At 43.7% G+C, this 13,514-nt stretch overlaps 1 protein-coding gene across 9 annotated transcripts in view; it reads right to left on the minus strand.

Annotated features, from left to right (window-relative positions):
* Positions 1-13,514, minus strand: part of TRAPPC9 (trafficking protein particle complex subunit 9) — a 732,314-nt gene that overhangs the window by 203,258 nt on the left and 515,542 nt on the right. The gene's annotated exons all lie outside the window — the stretch shown is intronic.

Raw genomic sequence — 13,514 nt, forward strand, 5'->3', positions numbered from 1 at the left:
AAAAACCATTCTCAACATGCCTGAGAAAAACCATCGTTCCCAGAACTTCTTATTGGTGCTTAATAGGTGTAACAAGAGGTCCATAGTCAGATAAACTGGGGAAGCATGAAACTTGGAAGAGTAGCAAAGTTCTAGTATATCTGAGCAAGCTCCAAAGCCTCCTGCAAATAATTACTATAAATTCTGGGCACATTTTTTTTTAATAAGCAATCTGAAGGCACTGGCAGGAAAAGAAAAACAGACATAGTCGAGAGAACAGACACCAGGAAGAAGGAAAACCACGGTGCCAGGTACCCTTCCTTTATGACTTCTGGTCTGAGGACAGGCCGAGTCAGCACCACTTGGAAATGAAAGTTTGGGGAGAGACGCTGCCATCTTTCTTGGCCAAACAGTCTGAAAACAGAGTTTGGGCCAACCACAGCAAGGGAAAGGGAGGGAGAGTTCAGGAAAGGAGAGGGCCGAGAGCAGGAGTCCAGAATGTTGTGCACATGATCTGCCCAGAGCTCTGGCTTACTCCTGAACCTGGTGTGCATGGAGCAGAGCCAGTGAAGTCCAGCTCAGGAGAAAAGAACAAAACTGAGATTCGAGATGTTCAAGAGGCAGAGTTCTTTTTTTGTTTTTTAATTGAAACAGAGTCTCACTCGGACACCCAGGTTGGAGTGCAGTGGTACAATGTCAGCTCACTACAACCTCTGCCACCTGGATTCAAGCAATTCTCCTGCCTCAGCCTCCCGAGTAGCTGGGATTACAGGTTCATACAAACACGCCCAGCTAATTTTTGTGTTTTTAGTAGAGACGGGGTTTCACCATGTTGGCCAGGCTGGTCTGGAACTCCTGACCTCAGGTGATTCGCCCGCCTTGGCCTCCCAGAGTGCTGGGATTGCAGGCGTGAGCCACTGTGCCCAGCCGAGGGAGAGTTTTCAATTGCAGTCCAACAAAGATAAACACCTGCTAAATAATAATTTTTTAAATGAACTTTCTCCAAAGGACCATAACAGAATCCAGAGACTCCACACATAAGATGACAATGCTCAGGATATAATTGAAAGTTAATTGACCTAAGAAGAACCAAGAAATATGACCCATCCTTAAGAGAAAAGACACTCAATAAATTGATATCAATTTGAGGGAATACAGATGTTGCAATGAGCAGACAAATATTTTTTAAATTATTAAAACTATACTCCAGAACATTATTGAAAATACTTTGGCAATTCAGGAAAGAATAGGAAAACTCAGCAGACAGATAAAAATCACTTTAAAAAGTGGAAAAGCTAAAACTGAGAAATAAGAGTATCTTCGATAAACAATGCATTGGATAGGCTTCACAGAAGAAAGTGATGGAGGAAAGAATCAGTAGATGGAAGTCAGGTCAAAGTAAGTCATCCAATCTTAAGAAGACAGATAAATGAAACATGAACAGCTAGGAAAAAAAAAAAAGTTTCAGGGACCTGTGGAACAATATCAAATATTCTAACATAACTGTCCTTGGAGTCACAAGAATGAGGCCGAAAAACACATGTGTTCAAAGAAGTCATAGCCAGTATTTCCCCTAATTTGGTGAAAAACATAAATATATAATCTCAAGAACTTTGGCAAAACCCAAGCAGAATAAGGGAAGGGAACTTTCAACTAGAATTCTATATCCAATTAAAATATCCCTCAGAAATGAAAGCAAAATAAAAACATTTTAGATGAAAGAAAACGAAGAGAAATTATCAACAGAAGTCCTCCTTTACAAGAAATGCTAGAAGAAAGTTCTTTGAGCTACAGGAAATGAGTACCAGATGGAAATGAAACTTGGCTATTTAGGTAACAGTGAAGACCATCAGAAATAGTAAATACTTGGGAAAATATAAAATATTGCTTTCTTATTTATTTTAAATACATAGGACTTCTTAAAACAAAACATATCATTATCCTTGTGTGATTTATAACGTACATAGATTTAACAAATTTGATAACTATAGCTTAAAGGACAGGGCCGAGGCATAGGAACCGATGTGGTTGCAAATATTCTATATTTTATGTGAAATGACACAATAATAACTTTAAATAGACCATGAAAATTAAGGTTGTGTATTGCAATCCCAAGAGCAACCACTAAAAACATAAAGAGGTATAGGTAAAAAGCTGACAGATAAATTCATATGTGAATATATAATTCATATATAAATACATACATATATGATATATTATATATAATTAAATAATACAAAAGACGGCAGGAAAAGGGAAACACATGAATAAAAAGCAGTGGGATCATTCAGGAAACAAGTATGAAAATGGCAGACTTAAAGCAAATACCAATAAATACCTTAAATATTAATAAATTCAATACTCTAAAAGACAGAGATTGTTACAATAGATTAAAAAAGCAAACCGGGCGTGGTGGCTCATGCCTGTAATCCCAGCACTTTGGGAGGCCAAGGTGGGCAGGTCACCTGAGGTTAGGAGTGGGAGACCAGCCTGGCCAACATGGCGAAACCCTGTCTCTACTAAAAATACAAAAAATTAGCCGGGTGTGGTGGCGGGTGCCTGTAATCCCAGCTACACAGGAGGCTGAGGCAGGAGAATCACTTGAACTCAGGAAATGGAGGTTTCAGTGAGCCAAGATCATGCCACTGCACTCCAGCCTATGCGACAGAGTGAGACTCCGTCTCAAAAAATAAATAAATAAATAAACAAATAGTAAAACAAAAAAATAAAAAGGCAAAATTCAACCATATGTTGTCTATAAGTAAAGTACTTCAAATATGAAAACTTAGGCAGGTTTGGAGTGAGCGGACTGAAAAAGGCATCCTTTGCAAGTAGTATGCTTGCATTACCATACTGGAGTGGTTATATTAATATCCTATGAAACAGACTTCAAGACAAAGAGTATTACCAAAGACTCATCATTGTCCATAACGAAGTGAAGTGAATCCATTAGCAGGACATAATACTCATCAACATATGAGGATACAATCAAAGAACTTCAAAATACATGAAGCAAAAGCTGACATAATTACAGGGAGTCAGACAATTCCACAATCATAGTTGGAGATTTTGAGATCCTGCTCTCCGCAATTGACAGCACAATTAGGGAAAAAAAAAAAAAAAAAAAAAAAAAAAAACCGTCGGTAAAGACGTAAATGAACTATGAACTGAGCAACACTTGCAACTCCAGAGCTGATGTGCAGAGAGCACTGGAGCAAACAACTTCAGATCCACGTCCTCTTCCAGCACATAAGGTGCGCTCACCAGGATGAAGCTGATGTGGGTCACAAGACAAGTCTGAATAGATTTAAAATGACTGAAGAGATACAGAGTACACATTCGACTCTAGTGAAGGATATATCTCCCTTGGTTGTTAGGGGAAATATACTGAGGTTTGCAATTTATTTTCAAATGCATGCACAAAATATGATGGACTAAGACATGGATAAAAAGGTGGATATAGTAAAAGATACTCAATAAAGGAAATATAGCAAAACAGTAGTGGTACAATCACTGGTGTACGCACCACCTAGATTTAACTTTGCTGCATGTTTAAAAATCTTTACAATTAAAAACATATCTAAAAATCAACTCATTTTCTGAAATGCAAGACTTCTCAAAATCCTTAAGATACAAATGTGTGTGGAAATCCCCAAGAGGGGTAGGTGGATATGAGGAATTTTCCAACTGATCTGTCTCAAGAACCAACCCCACCCCTTTTAAGGAAGATCTCAAAGAAATCGAGGCTCAAAGACCCTCCTGGTGTGGTCGAATAGGCCCTAGCAGGCTTTGTGCCAGGCAGACCTGATCTTTATTCTAATTTCACTGATTCCTCACTGTGGAATTACTTCATCCTTCTGAGTCTCACTTTCATCATCTGTTAAATGGGGCTAAAAATTGCATGCACTCAATGGATTCTGTAAGAATGAAACATGGCCAGGTGTGTTAGAAGCCCACGTCAATGGCTAGTATATAGCAGGCGCGTGAGAATTTATAGTCACCCTCTCTCCTTCGTCCTCTGGAGTCGGGAGTGACATGCTTGGAGCTTTGCTTCTTTGCTCTTTCTCTAGCAGTGCTATTTACCATGAATGCTTATAGAGGAAAAGAAGCAGGAAAAGCAAGCATTTAGCAGAGTTACGCCAGTGTCTCAAAGGCCAGATAATAAAGATGTTGGGTGGCAGCACAAGGGCAAGTGAAGAGATATGAGAGAATCAGCAGGATTTTCTTCTAAAAAAAAAAAAAAAAAAAAAAAAAAAGGCCCTGGCCAGGAGCAGTGGCTCACGCCTGTAATCCCAGCACTTTGGGAGGCCGAGGCTGGCAGATCACAAGGTCAGGAGATTGAGACCATCCTGGCTCACACAGTGAAACCCTGTCTCTGCTAAAAAATACCAAAAAAAAAAAAAAAAAAAAAAATTAGCCAGGTGTGGTGGCGGGCGCCTGTAATCCCAGCTACTTGGGAGACTGAGGCAGGAGAATTGCTTGAACCCAGGAGGTGGAGGTTGCAGTGAGCTGAGATCACGCCACTGTACTCCAGCCTGGGCAACAGAGTAAGACTCCGTCTCAAAAAACAAAACAAAACAAAAAACCAAAAAGGGCCTTGGCTGGGAAAAGAAGGATTTTCACACCCCGTATGAGGAAATGGAGAGAGAAATGAGTTGGTAATTAAATTGCAGGGTTTCCGTGCGACTCACCTGGCAAGTCAAATAAGTAGCATGCTGTAGCAAAACAGGGTGGTATCATTCAAGAAATATTAGCATGATGGGGAACAAAGGAAATGAACTACACGCGCGCTGCTTCTTCCGCTATAAATATTCTCACACTTCAGATGCGAGTGATGGGTTCTCACCATTTTCATAAACCACCATGTACTAACCTCCATCAATACCACCCAATAGCATTTACGAAGAGATCATGTGGTTCTGTCGCCGGGGCAGGCTGCAGGAAAAGCAATGGTGTGTTATTCAGGTGCCGGCAGTGAAGGACAGAGGAATGACAAATTAACCAGGACAAAGTAGGAAGAAAAACGGACCTTTGTTGTATATGCCAACATCTCCGTTGCTTTAATTGAAATAAAGCTTTGTTTTGTCCTTGTTGAAAAGTAGAATAAAGTTCTTATTCCCCTTGAAATCTTGTATAATTAAAATACAGCATGGGGCCAGGCGCGGTGGCTCACGCCTGTAATCCCAGCACCTTGGGAGGCCTACGTGGATGGATCTCCTGAGGTCAGGAGTTTATAATCAGCCTGGCCAACATGGGGAAACCCTGTCTCTACTAAAAAAAAAAAAAAAAAAAAAAAATAGCTGGACATGGTGGCGGGCACCTGTAATCCCAGCTACTTGGGAGGCTGAGGCAGGAGAATCGCCTGAACTTGGGAGGCGGAGGTTGCAGTGAGCTGAGATCACACCACTGCAGTCCAGTCTGGGCAATAACAGCGAAACTCTGTCTCAAAAAAAAAAAAAAAAACCAGCACATTAAGGGAGCCAGGAGCATTAACAGCACGGGATTTTGAGTCCAACAGACCTGGATTCTTGTCCACGTTCTTTCCACTGGCACCTGCATGGTCATGGGGACGTTACTGACCCACCCCGAGCCTCAGTTTCCTTATCTGTGGAGTGCGAATCATGAACCTTGTATCACAGGGTCTTTGAGTATTAAGTTCACTCTTTCATCCAGGAACTACCTTGTGCCAGGCACTGTTTTAGATGCTAGGGAAACAGAAGAGAACAAAATAAAGAGCCCTCCTTACACTGAGTGGGGGAAGATGTTTCATAAAACACACACACACACACACAGAGTGATGTACAGACCCTAGCGTGGTCCCCATGACCCCTGCCCTGGTGTTCACATCCTCCCTTTTGCTTTTCCCAATGTGATGGCTTCCCCTTGAGCAGGGAAAAGAGCATCCCAGGGAGTGGTGACAGCAAATGCCAATGCTCTAAGGCGAGAGGACATCTGGGAAGGTCAGAAGACATCAAGGAAGCCAATGTGGCTAAGACAGAGAGGCAGGCAGGAGAGAACACAAATTACCAGGCTGGCCCGATGCCCTTCTCCCCAAGTTTTGTTCATTACGGCAGCCCCTTCCTTTAGGAGGAGCCGCCCCACCCCACCTCCATCTTCACTTTCAAATATAAAATTCTTATCAAGGTTTCCAATTACGGCAACAGGGTTAGGGCTAGGAGCCAGGCCTCACACACAGGTGCCCCCTTTGCAGCCTTTCCCATTATCAGGGTGAGCCTGTCAACCAAGCCTGCTCACTGAGATATTAAAAAGACAGTAACAGGCTGAGCGCAGTGGCTCACACCTGTAACCCTAGCACTTTTAAGAGGACGAGGTAGCGGATCACTTGAGGTTAGGAGTTTGAGACCAGCCTGGCCAACGAGGTGAAACCCTGTCTCTACTAAAAATACAAAAACTAGCCGGGCGTGGTGGCAGGCGCCTGTAATCCCAGCTACTTGGGCGGCTGCAGCGGGAGAATATCTGGAACCCTGGAGGCAGAGGTTGCCGTGAGCCGAGATTGCACCACTGCACTCCAGCCTGGGAGACAAAGGAAGACTCCATCTCAAAAAAATAAAAATAAAAAAGACAATAACAAACTAATTAAAACAGAAATCTCTGTGAGAATGATCACAGGAGAAAAAAAACAGAAGACACAAATAATAATACTAGTGAATTAGTGAAACCTGATTTCAATACAGGTACTAAGACTGTAAAGGGTAAAAGAAAATTATGAATAATTTTTTGCCAATAAACTTTAAAGCCTTAGACATAATACAATTGAGAAATAATTCTAAAGGAGAAAACATGTAACTCACCAAACTTGACTGAAGAAAAAGTAGAAAACATTAAACATGGCATTACCGTATGACCCGACAATTTCATTTCTAGGATACATCCGTGGGCAATGAGAACATTTCCACATAAAAGCACCCACAAGAGCGCGCACAGCAGCGTCATTCACGACAGACAAAAGGGGCAGCAACGTAAGTGCCATCAATCAATAAACTGCTAAATAAAATATGCAATATCCATGTGATGGAATATCATTTACCAGTAAAAAGGAAGAAGTATTGATACATACTTTAACATGAATAGAACCTGAATACATTATATGCTGAGTAAAGCAGCCAGTCACAAAAGACCACACACAGAATTCCATTTATATGAAATGTCCAGAATAGGTAAATCCATAGATACCAAAAGTAGATCAATGGTTGCCTAGGTTTAGGGGTGGGGGGAGTGGAAACGGGGAGTAGTGGCTATAATGGGTAGGAGTTTTTGTAGCAGCATAGGTGATAATGTTCTAAAATCAATCATGGTTAACAGCTGCAAAACTCTGTGAGCATCCTCAACACCACTGAGTTACGCGCTGTAAATAGGTGCATCATAGGATATGTTAATTACATCTCAATAAAACTGCCATTCAAAAAGAAAAGAAACTGTTATTGATTATACATGTCTGACATAAATAACTCTGCCCCACCTTCAACACAGACATCTCAGCCTATACACCACATCCTACAGAACAAACGTCTATAAAATCATTCAAGGTAGCACAGCACCCCCTAGAAAGTTTTTGTTCCATGATGGCGGGGCAAGTGGCAAGTCCAGCTTCAGGTGACTGTAGGGGAAGTGGGGTGTGTGGCCACAGGAGCCCAGGACAGATTGTGGGTCCACAGTCCAGGTTCTGCATAGTCCTTTCCTATGGAATGAAGGCAACTTTCATCCTCAACGAGTTCTCATGAGGATTCAAAGTAACAATACGCAGGAATACTTTTTACTTGGCAAACCGCAGAGCTCAGGCTTTTTATCACTCGCCTACGAAACGGAAGCTGAACCTGTCAGCAGATGATGGCTGTTGATTAACAATGGTTCTCGCAAATTCAAGGCTGAGGGAATTGAAGTTCAGAGCGGTTGGGGAACATGTCCAGAGTGGCATTGCTGATTTCACAATGAGTAAACCAGGGCTCAAGTCAAATCTGCTGCTGAACAGGCGGCATTAAGCAAGAGAGCCAGTTGGCCGAGGCGTGACTTTCCACAGGATGAATGCTTAAGTTGCCGCTGTGAGGCATACCAGACATCATGTTGACAAGGCTGCACCAGCCAAGGGCCTTCCAAGTACTGGTGATAAAAGCAACAAACCAACCCCCCAAACCTTAGAATGCTACAGGTATGAATCAGACCTTTCCCAAATCACCGTGGGTTTCCTGATATAGTCCTAGAAATCAACAACTTAAACACTGGTGAAAACATTTGGCAACTGACAATTCAATCAGGGTACAAGAACAGAGAAAACGGACTGATGCAGTGGTTGCACACCAACCAGTAAGTGAGCACCAGGCTCCGAAGGCCTCTTTGGTACGCACCAAAACCCACTGGCACACAGCAAGAGGCGGCGAGGCGCGGTGTGGGGAGGGAGCCGCGCCCCCCTTACAGCCACACAAATGAACTATAAAAGGGTGAGGTGGGTCAACCGAGGACAACGCCCTGCCAAACAGAGTGCCTTATGTGCTCACGGTTTGGAGTCAGCCAGACCCAGGCAGGCATGTCCCCACCGCCACCTCCGCACCTGTGACACAGGCCTGGTTATGTCACCTCTCTGAGTTCCACTTCTTCCTCCTAAGGAGTCGGAGAATCACCCTAACGCCTCACAGAATCGGTATGGGAAAGAAACAAGGCCTCTGCCAACACTCCTCACACAAAGCCCGGCCCCTACAGGTGCTTGATGCCTGCAGGCCCCACGTTCTCTTAGAAGTGGTCACAGCTGGGTGTCCCAGTGGTTAGCACACAAGTCAGGCCAGTTGGAGCTACCCATTTTTTTTCTGTCACCTTCCTATTCAAAGAACTGAACAAAAAACCATGCCATGAGGGTTCAAGATGAGAAGAAAGGTGACAGTCACGTTCTGCTGCCCGGGGAGCAGGTGTCCTCACTGCCACCATCCCGGCCTTTGCCACTTTCCCCGGCAGAGTGCTCTTGCTTGCAGACAAAGTCCTTGGACCTCCAGCACCTCCTCTTCTGTTCATACCATTAGAATGTCAAGTCCAGAGGGCCAGAGGCACTACATGTCTGTTGCTCATTTAAGGAATAAATGCCCATTTTCCACACAGGGCACTGAAACTTAGGAGAAGTTGTACCCCACGCTGCAGAGTTAGAGGCTGGGAGGCAGAGGCAGGCCTTTGTTCTTCTCACTATGTGATTACAGACTCCAAGCTCACTCCAGCCACCTCTGAGTCTGCACCAAAGGGCACTGACAGGACAGAAAAGGGGTTCACAGAGATTATCTACAGGCCAGAGAGTGAATAGTGATTAGCTCTTTCCAATCTAATGCAAGCGAAGAAAAACACGCTCTTGCAACGCTTCGGGCCAAGCAGCAGGTGAATATACCTTCTCATCACCACGGCGATTAAGCGTTATCCGGGAGGAAGGTGTTCTGGTCTCCTAAATTGCCACATTCCAATCATTTACTCATCAGGCTCACACAAACACGTGTTTTCATCAAGGACACATTTTCTCTTCTAATTTCCTTCTTTCTAAGGAGTAAGGTGAAGGCAATAATCATCTCTTCAAGTTTAAAAGCTGAAGAAATACTTTACTTTCTTACCCACGACTTAAGCTGTTTCTAACTTCAGTCCAAAATGGCTGTTTTTCTTCCTTTTGCATTTTTGTGGCTAAAGCCCTGATCCACATTACTTTCAGAATTAGATTAATAGCAAATTGCATGCCAGAGACTGCATAAGGGGCTTTTGTATCCAGAATCTCATTTAATCTTCACCATAATCACAATAATGAAAGAGGAAATCATTTTTAATTATTATTATGACAGAAGAAGGGTCAGGCTCACTGAGTTCAGGTGACTTGCCTGAATCAAATGGTTAAACAAGTGACAAAAGCGTGGTGTGAACGTGGGTCTGTGTGACTCCAGGCACAGTGCTTTCTATTTCACAGAACTTTTGAGGAAGACTAAAGTAGAATGCACCAAACAGGACCTGAAACGGCAACAGTGCACAGGAGCCCGGCAGCTCGGGTCACCAGAGGGCTGTCCCCAGGGGCAGTGAACAAAGGCCTGGGCAAAGAGGGTACCAAGAAAAGGGAACAAGAGGATAGAAAAAAGACTCAGAGGCGAAGATCCTAGGATGCCTATGTTTGAGAACAAGATACTGCAAGACTAGGCACGTCACCAGAGGATGGTGCCGAGGGGTGCCGGTGGGGCACCTGGAAAGCAGCTATGGCAGTCGCCTCGCACTGCCAGGGTGGTGGCGGCAGTGACAGCGTTGATGCTGTTCTCTACTGAGCACTTCCTCTGCACCAGGCACTGTGCTAAGCACATCACATCCATTCTCTAATCAGATTCTATAACAACCCAAAGCAGCACATTCTATTATTAACACACTTTACAGATGTGGAAAGTGAAGGTAAAGAGGTCAGCTAACTTTCCAAGACCCCACAGCTTGTCAGGAGCAGAGCTGGACTTGAATCTGAGTCGTCTGACTCTAGACACCAAGCCTGAGATGCAGGCCAAACTGCCTGCCAGAAGAAGTAACAGGATGGCAGTTTCAAGTGCCCTGGATTCGGAGGCAGAGGACATGATGGAACAATCGATTATCTACATGCAAAAACACCCACTTCGATCCACCTTGCACTATCCACAACAATTAACAAAATGGATCGTTTTAAGATACGTAAAACCTACAACTATAAAACATGTAAAAGTAGGCCAGGAGTGGTGGCTCATGCCTGTAATCCCAGCACTTTGGGAGGCCGAGGCAGGTGGATCACTTGAGGTCAGGAGTTTGAGACCAGCCTGGTCAACATGGTGACACCCTGTCTCTACTAAAAATACAAAAATCGGCCAGGCATGGCGGCACACACCTATAATCCCAGCTACTCAGGCGGCAAAGACAAGATAATTGCTTGAACATGGGAGGCAGAGGTTGCAGTGAGCTGAGATCGCACCACTACACTCCAGCCTGGGTGACAGAGCAAGACTGTCTCAAAGAAAACTTGTAGAAGTAAACATTAAAGGGAAAAAATTCCTAGAAAAGACATAGAAAGCATGACTCCAAACTGATAACTGGACTTCATCAAAGTTAAAAACTTCTGCTCTGAGTGACACTTGAAAAAATAAACTAGATTGAAATTAAATACTTGCAAATCATATATCTGATTAACAGCCTGCATCTAGAACATGTGAAGATCTCAAAATGCAAGAGTGACAAAACAAACAACCCAATTTTATTTAAATAAAGGGCTTGAACACATTCTTCACCAACAAAATCTACAGATGGCAAGGAGGCATATAAAAAGGCTTCATTTGATAAAAATATATCACTATATACAATGATATCTATTGATCATCAGGGAAATTCAAATTAAAGCCATAATGATATGCCACTACACATCTGTTAGAATGGCTAACATGAAAAGGACTGACCACATCCAATGCTGGAGACAATGTGGAGAACCACTGACACACTGAAGAGTGTGGACAGATCTCAAAATAATTATCCTGAATGAAAGAAGCCAGACCAAAGAGGAATAGTAGTACATGATCCATCCCCATATTAATAGAACTCTAGAAAGTGCAAACTTACCTACAGTGACAGAGAGCAGATTGGATGGGTGGTTACCTGGGGACTGGGCCAGGGGTAGGAAGTGATGATGAGGGCACAGGGAAACTTCTGGGGATGACGAATACGCTCACTGTCCAGATTGAAGCAATGGTTTCTTGCGTGTAAACATATGCCCCAAATTATCACATTGTACACCTGCATATGTGTAGTTTTTTGTATGTCAATTATACCTCAAAAAAGCAGTTGTGATGGACTGACTGTGCCCCCCAATAATTCATATGTGGTACCCTACCCCTCACAACCCCTCAGTGTGATGGTATGAGGAGGTAAAGCCTTTAGGAGAGAACCATGGTTACATGCGATCATAAGGGTGGGCGGTCACGATTGGATTAGTGTCCTTATAAGAAGAGATACCAGACAGCTTGCCTCTAGACCAGAGAGAAATAAATGTATGCAGTTTAAGCCACCCACCCAGTCTGCGGTACTTTGTTACGGCAGCCCCAGCAGACTAAGCTTTTAAAAATCAATATGAGCATATTCTAAAGCATCTAAATGGCCATTTGTAAGAAGAAACTGCCATGTAATCTCAGGACCTGTGTTTGCGTTTGTGTCTTTGGCTGCAAGTATTATTACCTTCACTGCCACCAGCTAACAATAAGGAACAAAGGTAGAGGTGCTCCCGCCACTTGACACTCAAGTGACATCACAGCGTGGCAGAGAAGGTTTGCCCTGGTTTGAATAAAGGCCAATGTTGAGAATACAGATCCACTCCATTGTATACACAGGCGTGTTAAAATAAAAGGAGCCAGCTCTGCAGCTGTCCATATACGTTCACAATTCTACTGGCAATTTAGTTGTACCAAAATATCTCATCAAGTTAATCTGGTAATTTTATTTGTATTGCTCTTACAATTTGGCATGTATATAATTTGGAAAAGCGGTTTCACAAATATAAGTATTATAAGCATAAGGATTCTGTATTTAATTTTATGTTGATGCATATTTAATGTTTTTATTATAGTACTGGTTACAGAAATGGTAGGGATCGAGCACATTTTTTCTTGTGAAAGGGGTCGGATTTCAAAGCCTCTGCCACCAGAGGCACTAGCCAACGGCACCATCTGACCGCTCCTACCCTCGCCTCCCCGTTTCTGGTAACAGCGATGAAGGAACGATCAGGGCCAGAAGGGATCCTGCAGGAGCCTCGTGTAGGCCTTGTTCATTGGGTTCTTGAGGTTCAATTCAGGAGCCTGATCATCTCCGTGTGGGGTCTTGGCATGCTGTGACACACAGCACCAGCCGCACAGGCTGGGAAAAAACCCTGGATGGCCCCAGGGGCTCCTCCGAGATGGATCCAAGAGCAAACTTGGTTTCAAGCGCCTACATTCAGCATCAACACGTGAAGCAAATACAAACATTAAACAGCTCCTACTTATCAAAAAGGGGAAAGGCTCCAACCCCACTGTTGCAAATGCTCTAAGACAGGAAGGGATTTAGGCTCCCTCCCAGGCAGCCAGTCCAGAAACAGGCAATGCAGGATTCCTGGAGAACTGCACAATTGGAAGGAGATGAAAAGTATCTAATTGGAAAACAACAACAACAGCAAAAGTGGGAATGTGGGACAGGCCTTCTGGAAATAGGAAATCCACCTTTTTCAGCCGGCTATCAACCAGACTCACCTCCAGTCTGAGTTTCCTGTTTGTGAGGGCAGTGCTAACATTCAGTGTCCACCAACATCAAGGAATCCTCAAATAGGCCCCAGGGGCTTCTTTGAGAAACTGAAAGCTCTCTAGTGCTCCTGTGATGCCTGGTGTGCTCTGCCTTGCTGCTGTCCAGCACCACTGCCCCAGCGCCTCGCCCTCCCTCACGCTCAGTTATGGATGCACCTTGGCTCTCAAGACTCTGTCTCGGTCCTCGTTTCTCCCACCACGTGTCTGGAGTGGAGGCAGCTGGTTAGCACGCAGAGA

The sequence above is a fragment of the Macaca mulatta genome, chromosome 8, assembly GCF_049350105.2.
Source record: "Macaca mulatta isolate MMU2019108-1 chromosome 8, T2T-MMU8v2.0, whole genome shotgun sequence".
NCBI classification, from domain to species: domain Eukaryota; kingdom Metazoa; phylum Chordata; class Mammalia; order Primates; family Cercopithecidae; genus Macaca; species Macaca mulatta.